Source organism: Protomyctophum parallelum (assembly GCF_964188405.1).
Source record: "Protomyctophum parallelum genome assembly, chromosome: 2".
NCBI classification, from domain to species: domain Eukaryota; kingdom Metazoa; phylum Chordata; class Actinopteri; order Myctophiformes; family Myctophidae; genus Protomyctophum; species Protomyctophum parallelum.
The window spans coordinates 59,736,029-59,749,759 of record NC_139699.1 but is presented as its reverse complement, the minus strand read 5'-3'; the positions used below and the strand labels follow the sequence as shown (position 1 = coordinate 59,749,759).

At 39.9% G+C, this 13,731-nt stretch overlaps 1 long non-coding RNA gene across 1 annotated transcript; it reads left to right on the top strand.

The window, feature by feature from the left end:
- The first annotated feature begins 6,041 nt into the window (after window positions 1-6,041).
- Window positions 6,042-7,763, top strand: LOC310853884. Its single transcript, XR_014568847.1, has 3 exons — window positions 6,042-6,096; window positions 6,656-6,721; window positions 7,193-7,763. It is a non-coding gene; the product is annotated as an uncharacterized lncRNA (long non-coding RNA).
- The last annotated feature ends 5,968 nt before the right edge of the window (window positions 7,764-13,731 follow it).

Sequence of the window (13,731 nt, the reverse complement as noted above, 5' to 3'; positions counted from 1 at the left end):
TTAACATCACATTTGAGTTCCTTTTGAATGCCTGTCAGATTTCTCTACATAACTGTCTCAGCTTTGGTGCGCAAATGCGCCTTGCATGCCTTTGATCTACGCACAGAAAACATTTTGACGACGTATGCGCACTGGCACATCGGTTGTGTGCCCCCCTGATTAGGCCATTAATTAAGATTCGAGTGCCAACCCTAACGAGGGAAGGTTCGAACCCCGAATGTTCGGGGACATCCTTACAATCCACACAGATCTAAGTTGATTTGTATTGTAGTGGCAATGTATACCTACACCCTACAGTATTTTGTGTGTGTGTGTGTGTGTGTGTGTGTGTGTGTGTGTGTGTGTGTGTGTGTGTGTGTGTGTGTGTGTGTGTGTGTGTGTGTGTGTGTGTGTGTGTACCTCGTCTCCTGTTGGAGATACAGATGGAGATGATTCCACTGCGTTGTCACTGCCAGACTCAGACTCTGAAACTACATATAGTACAGCAAAATGTAAACATTATTATTCACTTATACCAGTTTGATCAGTAGCCATTTTCAATGTGTGCGTAATGTTTTTATTTTCCACTTACTTTGTGATTTTGTCTTTGGGTTTGATAACACTGCATCTGTGACAGTTAGAAAGAGAACAACAAAGCAAAAGATTATGTTAAACATTATGCATCATAAATATATTATGGGAGAAGTTTGTGTCTTAAACTGGCTTTAGAATGTCTATGGACTTATTAGACAGATAATATGCAACAAAATTACACAATTAAATTAAAGTGGTATCAGTAATAAGAAGCTAAAATGTATGTCCATTATGACAATGACAAATAATGTTTCTTCACCATTGCATTGTGCATTGTGCCTATAGGCAATACAGCTTATTATAATTTATAAATAGCTAGTGGGATTTTATTTTTATTTTTTATCCAGTTAAAACAGTTAAGGAAATGTAGTGTTTTACCATATTTATTTTATGTCATCGTTACAGGCTAGACTTTTTTTTAATATATATATCTATCTATATTAATCCAGAGGGCCAATCCAAGTATGATGTATCTGTACCTTAAGTAGACCTACTGCACATGTAAAACAGAGCTATAAACCTTACATCTTATTTTAGTCTTGAGAGAAAAAATGCTGCTTTGTCTAAATGACTACAAAACAAAATGCTATTTTTTTTCTTCAAAAAATTTATAAAACGATGCAATGTGATATAGCTCTGTCTACAAAATGCTGTACCCTCCAACTGTATATATACTTTATGTGTGTAATATGTGGTTTTAGTTATTTTAGATTGTAGCAGTGAGCCTGTTGTCTCTGATGTCATGGACACTGGTCTCACTACCTTCCTGGACTACAATTCCCATAATTCTTTGGTGCACTGCTCCTCCTTGTGGATAGGGGGAGAGCTGTCTTACTGAGACAACATGTAGTCCAGGAAGGAAGCTAGTGAGCCCAGTGTCCATGACATCAGAGACAACAGGCTCACTGCTACAATCTAAAATATCTAAAACCACATATTACACACATAAAGATCTCCAGGAAAGTGTTCTAAAGCTTCTAAACGTCATTAACATAATTTTTTTTGCAAAAAGGGTGAAGTGTCCCTATTTTGATCACAGCCCCGCCCCCGCTAATCATTTCAATGGAAGTGACGTACGTACATTCATTGTTTATTTGTTTTTAGCATCTTCTCTCGGTGCACCCGGACTGCTGTGGTGTGACTTTTCTTTCAAAGTTTGCACTCGAACTCTTTTCCCCTTCGAGAGAGGAGTTGTTCTTCTCTTGACTCTGAAAACACATAAGATGTAAGTACAGAAAACGACCTATAACTATAACGTCGGCATACTGTCTGTCCATTTGTGGCCATATACTGAAGCCACGTTAGCTTAACCAGCTAGCTAGCTAGCTAGCTGTGGGACAGCTTTAGCTAGCCAGCTTTAGCTCTAAGCTAGCTCTGGTTTAGCTTTAGCCCAAACATTTACCGCCTCCTCCCGGTTCCGAATTCCCGTAGACATACAAATACACAAAGCCAGCGGTTTGTTTCCATTGCGGTCCTTTCACGTGTATATGAATGTATTGAGTCTAATGTGCGTATTATAGGCTCGTCAGCATTATGAAAATATAGCTATTAGCTTGACACAAGTTACAAGCATGATTTATATTTATCCGTAGAAAAAATAGAGTCTGCAACACTGGTATGAAAAACTCAGCTCCACTGGTTTATTTGATTCAATGTTTCGATCCCTTAGGATCTTCTTCAGGAATATATTTATATTTATCCGTACCATGGTATCGCGCCGAAAGCTCGAGCGTACTAGTGAACTATTTTCCACCGTCTACGGGCGGTAGACTGTCTACCTACCCCCAAATGCATGTTTTCCAAATTAAAAGACTTAAGTTAGGTATATTTTTAATACTTATTAGTTATTACTTTGAGTGTTTTAGTATGACTCACCTTTCAGCAACAAAATTTGCCCCTGCCAGCGCACCCAATAAACCGTAGCAATATGCACTGCTGCTGTCAAAATCCTTAATGTCAGAGGTGGGAACTATTGCTTTACAATTCTCATCTAAATATTTTACATAAGCAAACATTTTTGCTGTGTGAACTAGTAGACGCCGGACTGTCTATAGCAAAAGTGAAATGATATAAATTGTCGAGTCTGAGAACAAAGTATGAGGTAAATTGGACTTGCTCCGTGCCTTGTGTCGGTGTAGAGTAGGTTCTATTCGCCACTCTGATTGGTGCGTACTACTGCGTGCTCGAGACCTTTAACTTTAGGCGGTAATAAGCACACATTAAAACTTTATTGAGCATTACAGGATGTCCTATTGAACAATGGGGGGAAAATAGGCTATAACACCCTTCTGTTTAGTTTATTTTTTTAAGTGTAAACTCACATTCTGTTAAAGAATCTGTCAGTTACTAATGTCGTCTTTTTTTCTCCTTTTTTTAAAAATTAAAGAATGTCTAGACGTAAGTACAAATTGTACTTGGAGCCTAACAGAAAAATAAAATTGCCTCCTCCAAGACTGAAAAGAGGACATTTGGATGTAAGTCACTTTATGAGAAATGTAGAATAATACCCCATATTCAGAATTAATCAATTATGAGACATAATCTGATGTTTTACCTGATGTTATTTGTCTTGAAAATGTTTTCAGTGTGACAAAATCAGTTCATCTTCGGACTCTTCGCACACTGCAGATGCTGAGGTGAGAGATTAATATTGTGAGTTTGTAGATCTGCTATTTTCACTATTCATTGCATGACACCGTTGTACTACTTATTATAATATAGTATAATCAAAACTTTTGGACGTGTTTTTATTAAAATTGTATTTATTGAAAACATAGATTTGTTTTAAATTAATAATAATTTAATTGTATTTATTATTAAACAACCTACTGTTTGTTAAATACAGAGCTGCCATGTCTCACCCTTTGAGTGTGACAGTCACGCAATTTAACCCTTTACCACGCACCACGCCACACATGCCATTTCACACGCATTATAATGATAAATAACAATTTTCTCTGCGGCTCCGCCGCGTAATAACGCACGCTCATGTGTGCGTCCGCACAAACGGTAAAATAGCCGATCTGCATGCAGCGCTGATATATGCAGGAGGGTAAACAACTAGTGGACCAAATCGTCAGCAGGGTCCCTGACCCTGACTGTGTGACGCATGGAAATGAGCCATGCGGAGTTTAACATCGCTTCGAAATATTTTTCATGGAAGACAATATAGCCCCCACAAGTTACAACAAGTGAGTAAGTGACCTGTGACTATCTCTCTTCTATACTGGTGTGTGGCGTCTCTTGCGTGATATGAGGAAGTGGAACGGTGCCATAGCCCATGCACATTATAGGGACAAAGTCGTGTGTGTGTGTGTGAGTGAGTGAAGGGGGAGGGGCCGCATCGCGACTTGTTTCTGTTCATAGAGAGAGAGAGAGCCCACAGATGTGTTTGAACTAAGAAAATGTAAAAATAAGGAATTTTCCCACATTCCAGTTTTCTGACATATTCCCCAATTTCCACTGAGATTATGGGGTGAATGAATGTGGCCAGACCCATCTTCTCTTTCTGTCATAGTGACATTGTCCTGCATCAGATCATGTCCAAATCAGGTTCTCCAATCACCAGTAGCCTCTTCAGTTTTTTGAAGATTGTTTGAGTGGTGCAACCACTCCTTACGGAGCTATGTGTGTGGCTGGCTGGGTCTGAGCACTATGTGTGTAGCTTGCTGGCTCTGAGCACTATGTGTGTGGCTTGCTGGCTGGCTGGGTCTGAGCACTATGTGTGTGGCGTGCTGGCTGGCTGGGTCTGAGCACTATGTGTGTGGCTGGCTGGCTGGCTGGCTGGGTCTGAGGAGCATAGATAGATAGATAGATGGATAGATAGATATCTTTTTCATTTCTACTTTAAGCATGAGGAGGCTGTCAGTGCAGGGAGAGCAGCTGGCATGGAGGTGAAGCCCACAGATGTGTTTGAACTAAGAAAATGTAAAAATAAGGAATTTTCCCACATTCCAGTTTTCTGACATATTCCCCAATTTCCACTGAGATTATGGGGTGAATGAATGTGGCCAGACCCATCTTCTCTTTCTGTCATAGTGACATTGTCCTGCATCAGATCATGTCCAAATCAGGTTCTCCAATCACCAGTAGCCTCTTCAGTTTTTTGAAGATTGTTTGAGTGGTGCAACCACTCCTTACGGAGCTATGTGTGTGGCTGGCTGGGTCTGAGCACTATGTGTGTAGCTTGCTGGCTCTGAGCACTATGTGTGTGGCTTGCTGGCTGGCTGGGTCTGAGCACTATGTGTGTGGCGTGCTGGCTGGCTGGGTCTGAGCACTATGTGTGTGGCTGGCTGGCTGGCTGGCTGGGTCTGAGGAGCATAGATAGATAGATAGATGGATAGATAGATATCTTTTTCATTTCTACTTTAAGCATGAGGAGGCTGTCAGTGCAGGGAGAGCAGCTGGCATGGAGGTGAAGACATCAGTGTTAAGGTTAAATATCAACGTTAAAACGGGCCAAATCGACATTAAAAAAAGCCAAATTCGGAAGGCGTCGAACACATTAGGCTAAGACACTATATCTCACTCTTGACATTTTCTGAAATATGGCAGCCCTGTAAATACATTATTTCGTAATTTGCATTCAGGTAATTCTTACTGCTGCCAGCCGCTTGGAAGATGAAGTCGGACCAGGTCCAAATGCCGAGGTGAGTTCATGACACGACACATATGGATTCAAATTCGCCATGACTGAGTTCAATTATTTGGATTCCATAGAAGTCAACAGGTATTAACAAAATGAAATAATGCGAAGGCATGGCCCGTTAAAATTGAACCCCTTTTGGTGTTTTAACTAAGCATTATGTTATACTTTATCTATTGAAAAATAGCACTCGGCACACCCGGTGTGCAGCACACTGGATTTTCGAACTACAACACACCGAGTGCACTGAATAAACGAACGACAAGAGAGCACACCAGTGCGTTCAAGGCGCATTTCCGAACGCACCCATGAGGACACGAGCTGTGGTTTCACTGTTAATGTATGTAGGCACAAGGACTCATCAATGTGTTTTGTCATTTATAGCCTAAGCCATCTGATGACCGAGATTCTCTACCAGTTCAATACGACGAAGACCTGTAAGGGTCGAAACGTTTGTGTGCGGACATCCCTTCCTTTTCATTGTACGTATATTTTTTTGTCCAGCACCTGTATAATTTCTGGAGATGTTTCTGGAGATGTGTGTGTGCTTCCTTCTGGATCCTATCTCTAAGCTTTTCTATCAACCACACCTGAAGGTGGTTTCATTATTCTCATGCACCCTAGAGTCCCTATATTTTGTTGCTGAATATTTAGCAAAAATAGCATCTAAAATCTCACAGCATGATGTGTTGTGATTGTAGGTGAGACTATTTCCGGCAAGGGGTTTTGGTGAAGGAAAAAAAATCGGGCATGTCATTACAGGCGAAACTTAACAAAATATTAGTGAAAAAAGCATCAATGTGTTTTGTCATTTATAGCCATCTGATGACCGTGACGACCGAGATTCTCTACCAGATCCAGACGTCATGACTGACCAGGTAAGGCTTTCTATCAACCACACCTTCATTATTCTCATGCAGTCCCTATATTTTGTTTTTGTGTATTTGGTAAAAATAGCAGATTTAAAATCTCACAGCGTGATGCGTTGCAAGGCTATTTCTGGCAAAGGGGTTCGGTGAAAGAAAAAATCGGGCATGTCATTACAGGCTAAACTAAACAAAACAAAAATGGTGTAAATCTACAAGGTCTGATGTGAAGCATTGTGAGCTTGTAGATCTGATAGTTTCACTATTTCTTGTATGGCACTGTTGTGTGACAAAGTATAAAATGGGGCTTAAGTGGTTAGTCTTAAATCGTTAAGTGGTTACATATTTTTATTTGATTGATATTGATTTCAATATAAAAAATAACTAGACCTGTGCCTGTCGGGCACCAGCCTACTCGAGAGTGATGCTGGTTGGGGAAAGTTAGGCTGCATCCCCACCCTGTTATGCAATAACCGTTATACCCACCCGTTGTCAGAGTAACTGTTTGTCTGTCTACCTTTTGTGCCCATACTGTATATTGGAGCACTTATGAATGTTTTGTCATTTATAGCTCACGTCTTCATCTGACCTTGATGACCAAGATCTTCCATCTGATCCAGATGATATGACTGGCCAGGTGAGTTCTTCTACCAACCACGCCTAAGGTGCGTTTCATTAAAGATGTGTGTCAGTGGCCCAGGCCGTAGCGTAACGGTCTGGGCACCGGACTGGTGATCCAGTCGCGGTGTGCCGCGGGTTCGACTCCCGGACCCGACACGGCCTTAACCGCATGTCATCCCCCCATCTCTCTCCTGTTTCCTGTCAGCCTACTGTCTGTCCCTTAAAAAATCAATAAAAGGCGTAAGCCGCAAAAAAAATATCTTAAAAAAAAAAAAAAAAGATGTGTGTCAGTTAAGGCTATGCACATGGCTAACTAGTGTTATTAACCATAATGATGGTTAACGGCAATTGGCAAAATAACTACTTTTGCATGTTTATACCGTCTGCCTTTTGAAAAAGGTACCACATTTTATATTAAACCTATGAGAAAAGCTGTGTTCACTGTCCTATGCAGACATATGCACTCATGTGGTGTTTTATTTTGCAGGTCATGAATCCATCTGGATTCTTTCTCCTTCCATCTGAGCGGCAACCAAGTGACATGGTCCAGGAATCTGGTTGTGAGTCATCATCAGAGGGCAGTGCTGAATCTGAAGTGGTCCAGGAATCTGGTCGTGAGTCAGAGGGCAGTACTTGTGAAGTTGATTCAGAAATGGAAGAGCTTCCAGAAGATGATCCATTCGGACAGATCGGGTTTGACATAAATATGGATTCAGTACTAATGTCAGCAGGTACAAAGGCTGAAGCTCTTCTCATGCTAATGAGTCATGCAGCAAAGCATAATATAACTGGAACACAACTTGAGGACTTGTTAAAGCTAATTAATATGTTGTTTGGCAAAGAGGTGTTGCCAAGATCAAAATATTAGTTCAACAAGGTCTTTAAAAACAACTCTGACATAGTGGAGTTCCACTTCTACTGCAAAAGCTGTAAATGTACATTGGCACGCAAAAATAAATAACCGATGCAAACATTTTGCATTGTGCAGTCTGTTCTTCCATGAACAGTGCAAGCTTCTTTATCAACGTACCAATTGCACCTCAAATTCAGGCACTTCTTGAAAATCCAGACAAAACACCACCAGTTTAATGGCTACTTTGGTTGTGGCTTCTGTTTACATCCTGGTACTCTAGTAGAGAAACAGGTGACTCCAGCAGTCTATGCAGACAGAGAGGCCAAGGCAATGCTGTTAGACATGGAGCAAGCAGTAGCACAAAACAAAAGTGTCATAAACATGCCTTATTTTGATATAGTGTGGGGGTTCGTACCAGATTATATGCATGCTGTTTTACTTGGTGTCATTAGACAATTCACATAGCTACTTTTGACAGGAAGTGGTCAACCATACTACATTGGAAGTCCCAACACTGAGGAGGCTTGAGAACAGGATGAAGGATATTAAGCCTCCACACCTGATAACACGACTACCCAGGCCCCTTGCAGAGCGCAAATACTGGAAAGCTTCAGAGTGGCGGGCATGGCTCCTATATTACAGCTTGCCAGTCCTGAATGGAATACTTAAACCATGCTATGTGAAGCATCTAAGCCTTCTGGTGTCTGCAGTATTTTTGCTTTTGCAAGAAAACATCAGCTTCCAAGATGTAAACAAAGCAGATGACATGCTGTTTGAGTTTGTCACCAAGGTTCAGTTGCTGTATTGGGAAGCAGCTATGACATTTAATGTACATCTGCTAACTCACCTGGCAAAGTCTTTAAAATTGTGGGGGCCACTCTGGGCACATTCAGCATTTGTGTTTAAGACTGCAAATGGTGGTCTTTTGAAACGGCTGCATGGAACTAAGTGTGTAGCTCTTCAGATAGTCAACAAATTCCTGTTGCACAGAGCAGTACCATTCATCACCACTAAGTATGCAGTTAGTGAACAAGTTAAGGAGTTTTGTTTGGAATTGACAAACGACAGAAGAGTAAAGTGTTTTACCAAATATGATACAACTGTTCTAGATAATGGCAGGGTGACAGAGACTACCGCTTATGAGAAAAGTGCCATCATTTCTGCACAAAGAACAGCACCAGACTAGAAAAAGTGCCCTTCCGGGCACAGGTCTCCACCAGGTTATCCACAGATCCGTGCAGTTAGAGGTAAAAACACTTTTCGGCCAGTTATAGCGCCACCTTGAGGCTGAGTTGAAATTGTTCATGTGGCATTTTGTCCTCGGCCTAGTGGGAATGTGGGTGCACAATTTCACGGAAATCACGCGATGATTTGCAGCATTTTGTTTGAAACTGAGCACTCCTGTGAACTTTGGAAGCCAATCTTAACCAATCAGGATGGAGTCTGATAAATCTGAAAGACCCGTTTCGTTGAATGGCTCTAGAGAGACTGTGTACCAATTTGCGTGATGTTTGGACAAAATCTGTAGGTGTACTGTGCAAAAACTTGTTTTGCACAAAGCGGCCTCCTGGTGGCGCTATAACAGGCCGTTCTGGAAAGTTTGGGGCAGAGGTTCATGGTTGGCATCCAGGGAGTGTGTGTGCAAAATATGGCATCGAAAAACTTGTTTTGCACAAAGCGGCCTCCTGGTGGCGCTATAACAGGCCGTTCTGGAAAGTTTGGGGCAGAGGTTCATGGTTGGCATCCAGGGAGTGTGTGTGCAAAATATGGCATCGACCGGGTTAACGGTGGCCGAGATTAGCTGTTCACGGACGGACACACGGACACACGGACGGACGGAGTGCAAAACATACTCTCCCCATGCCTTCGGCTGGTGGAGACAATGAAGTCGTAGTGCATAGGAGAATGGTACATAAAGGACTGATTTATACCAGCAAAAGGTACACCCTCAGTAAGAGACGTGAAGACTTTTTCGCAAAGCTGAGTGGTGGTGGTGGTGGTTATGGAGAAATTCAGGACATAGTATCATTTCCTTCACCAGCAGGAAGTACATAAATTGCTGTACTTTTGAAAAGGCTTCACGTTGTACCTAGTTTTGTGGAACACATCAGACGTGTAAATCAATGCCTTTTTTCGCCTGTGTGTCTACTTTCCATAGACCAGATAGAGCAGAAATGCATTGTTTTAAAATCCGGTGATGAGGTGTACATTTGTGTCTTCCCAAATGCACATGAGCGAGACTAGTCTATTGTTTTAACCCATTCAGGACAGGAACCCCTTTTGGTGTTTTAAACATAGGTTTCTTCAGAAAACTGTCATATTTAGAAGACATTTGTAGAATACGTTTTCTATCCTAAATGGGTTAATCGATCATTAAGAGATTCTTCATCAAAGTTTGCAATGAATCACATCGAGCTGTTCTGCTCTAGAGTTGTCCCGATACCTTTTATTTTATTTTTCAGAGTACAAGTACTTATTCAGTCAATCACTCAAAAGCCCCCACATACTAACTGTATGGTGACCAGGTCTCGTGACATCCGGGATGGAGATCCCTGATGTCATAAATGCGACCTGCTGTCGCAATTGAGTCCATATATAGAGATCCCTGATCAATATTAGTACTGCATATGGATATATGTCAGAACCTTGTGGTTCCATATTAAGGTTGATCCTTCTACATCTATCCTTCCTCTTTGATGTCTCCCTTTTGACTGATAGCCTGTCCATTTAAACTTTAGATAGGCCTGCCCCAAAGTTTTGTGCATCTCATTATTTGTGTTCTCAACAGGCCTGAAAATTAAGGCCCGGCCCTACCTAAGCCTGTACACTCAAGACACTTACCCCGCTGCCAACCTTAGATCTCCATATATGGAGCTGACCTGTTCTAACATAAAATATGTTGATCTGACCTCATCAAACCCTGTACACCCAAGACATGCTCCATATATGGCCAGTGGCGAGGTCGTTTCTCGCCCTCAGTGGTCTTACTGGTTAGGCTGTTTTGAGTGGTGCAATCACTCCTATAGACAGGTCCTTGTGTCAGAGCACGAAAATAGCGTTATAGCATTTGTTCACCACCAAGTGTCACTGTTGCACAGCCTAACACACAGGCCAGGGAGGAGGGCTTGTACATATGTACAGCACAAGTACTGTACAGCACGTCAGCACCACTCAATAAAGACAGGTCTGATTTTTGAAAGGCATATTCTGTGAATGGAATCTCTTTTTTTTCTTTTTTTTTAAGGTTCTGGCGACAGCCTACAGAAACACCTTTGTGTTTTTGCACTTTTGTACGTTAGACACAATCAGGGATCCCAGCATTGTAAATGTATTTTCTAACCTATACAATTCAATATGCTTTATTTTTAATGTGCTTTATTTCAACTTTGAAATTTCACCCAAATGTGGGTTCGCCAAAACAATGTACCTGTGTTTTAAGGATGTGTGTGTATAATATGTATGTATGCGTGTGACTTTTCCATTTCATTGTATTCCTCACAAAGATGCCATTGACTGGCCCTGTATCTCAAATGGTCAAATAAATACTTGATTGAGGAATATAATATGCCTTTTGTATTTATATCAGCAAATATTATGTCTAACATATTTTATGTTGGACATACTAACCAGTTAATCGATAAGGTTATCAATTAATTGATCATTCCCATCCCTATCTCAGTCATATAGTTCACAATTACGTTTAGTAATCAAGCACCAGCTGCAAGCTGAAACTGATGAGCTGCGGTTTGAACAGTTTACTTTGTCTTTACATTGCTTAAACCTATGTGAGCAGTAGTGGAAAACATTTCTTAAGTTGAAGTATGAATACTGCAATGTAGAAATACTGTAAAGTATGGTAATAAAACTTTACTTAGGTAAGATTACTGGTATCAACTTAAGTAAGAGTATTGTGTGTAGGTAAAATGTATCAAAATGTAAAGTGTATCAAAATGCACTTAAAAGTACCAAAAGCAGAAAGTACTCATTATGTAGAAATGCTTAAAATGTCTAAAACATTTTGAAAATGGATCTACAAGTTCACAATTGGGAACATGTAGATTGGCCATTTTCAAATGGCCTATATCTAAGGTGGTTTCCCTACTGTATGTTTAGTCTCTTGAGACAAACTGTTGACTCAAGGGGGTGCCATTTTCCCTTTATTTTTGCAGATGGGTTCCCAGATTGCTGTAGGTTTTGTAATAAAAATACAAATTAACTAGTAACTAAAGTTCTCAAATAATTGTAGTGGAGTTAAAGTACAATATTCGTCTCTGAGATGTAGTGTAAGTGTAGTAGAAGTTAATAATAATAAATTGCAATGTTTAACACCCTCCAAAATACATTACATAGGCCTACACAATGACAGTTGGATCATTGTCATTGTGATATAAAAATGCTTAAATTAACTAAAATTGACCTTTTTTACTGTACATGTGTAAGCAGATATGTTAAAGTATTTCAAATAGATAAATTGACGGGGGGGGGGGGGGGGTGGTCTACCAAAGATACAATGACTACTGTACTGGCAGCATAAATATGTACAAAGTAATGAGACCAGCTAAACCAGCATAGACCAGCATAGGCCAGTTTCACCAGCTGGTGATGCTGGGCTATGCTGGTCCACTAGCTAGCTGCTAGACCATTCAGCTAGACTGTGCGGCAAAATACGATGAGATAAATGTCTTGTTTTTACCTTTTTAATTTCCCCCCCCCCCTTTCATAATGTAATGCTTTATATAAATATAGATACCGGTAGATAGATAGATCGATAGATCGATAGATAGATAGATAGATATGCCTTCCAAACAGATTAATGTCATGCAGCAGTTAATTTATGGTACACATAATTGGCCACAAGGCGTTGATGGGGTTCCAGGTTGTCCTCAACCATGTGGTAATATTACAAGAAGAAAAATAGAATGATGTGAGTTTGACCTGGCTATATCCACGCTTGTCATCGCAGCTTGTTTCTTTTTTTCTGCCTTTAAAGTTGAAATTATATCAGACAAGGTGTACATGTGGTTCCTCATGTGGAGTGCATAGTGCTTGGTCCATCTGAATTGCAAACAGGCATGTAGGCTACATAATGCCCTGCAGTATTGCCCTGATGAAGACTGCTTAGTAGACAGTCAAAATAAAGAAAAGGAAAGTTAGTCCCAAGATTGTCACATGTATTATACACGCGCCTGTGTGAGTGAATTAACTTGCAAATAAATGTTTTAAACACAATCTATTCATGTTGTCATTTTTACATAATGTATGCATTATTAACCTGTTTGTGACATGTCTATGAGCTTTACATGGTGTATTATGGCTATGCAATATTATGAACCTGAATTTCAATAGAGCTATATATTATGCATAATTATGATATTTATTTACATGTATTGACCTGAATGTGGCATGTATGCACTATATAAGTGCCATATTTGTTGCATATGTACTTGAATATGACGTATATGTTGCATATATGTCCTACTTATAGATATATATGCACATATATGGACCTAAATGTGGCATATATGCACTATATAAGTGCCATATATGTTGCATATATGTCATGCTTATATACATATATGCACATATATGTACCTGAATATGACATATATGTTGCATATATGCACATATATGAACATATAAGTTTCATATAAGTCCTTTCCGTGTGGGCTGCTACTGAACAAACACTCTATATCAATGAGCACTTATTTTAATCAAAGAAAATTTACTTAAACTACCTTTTAAAGTTTGAGACAAAATAAACCAAATATGAACTTAGAAATGCTGGCATGTTTGATACAACTTTTGAAGTTGAACAAATACTAAGCAACACTGTGTATCTGTGAAAGGGCTAAGTCTGTGGAAATGCTGTGACAGGACGTGTAGTTCAATCCATGTGTTTAAAAGAATGTTTAAAAACAAGATGATAAATAAGTATAGACGCATCTTATGATCTTGTATTTCATATTGTGACATTATAAATATATTATGATATGTATATGCACATATACATGCAACTACATATCATTTATCATGTAATATATGTGTACAACAATACATGTATTATTATGATCTGATAACCACTGATATCACGAGAAGAAAAAAGAAAATAAACAGTTTTCTTTGTTTGTCATATATATTATTTGTAGTTGGTAAGGTTAGGCAAAATAAGCTAA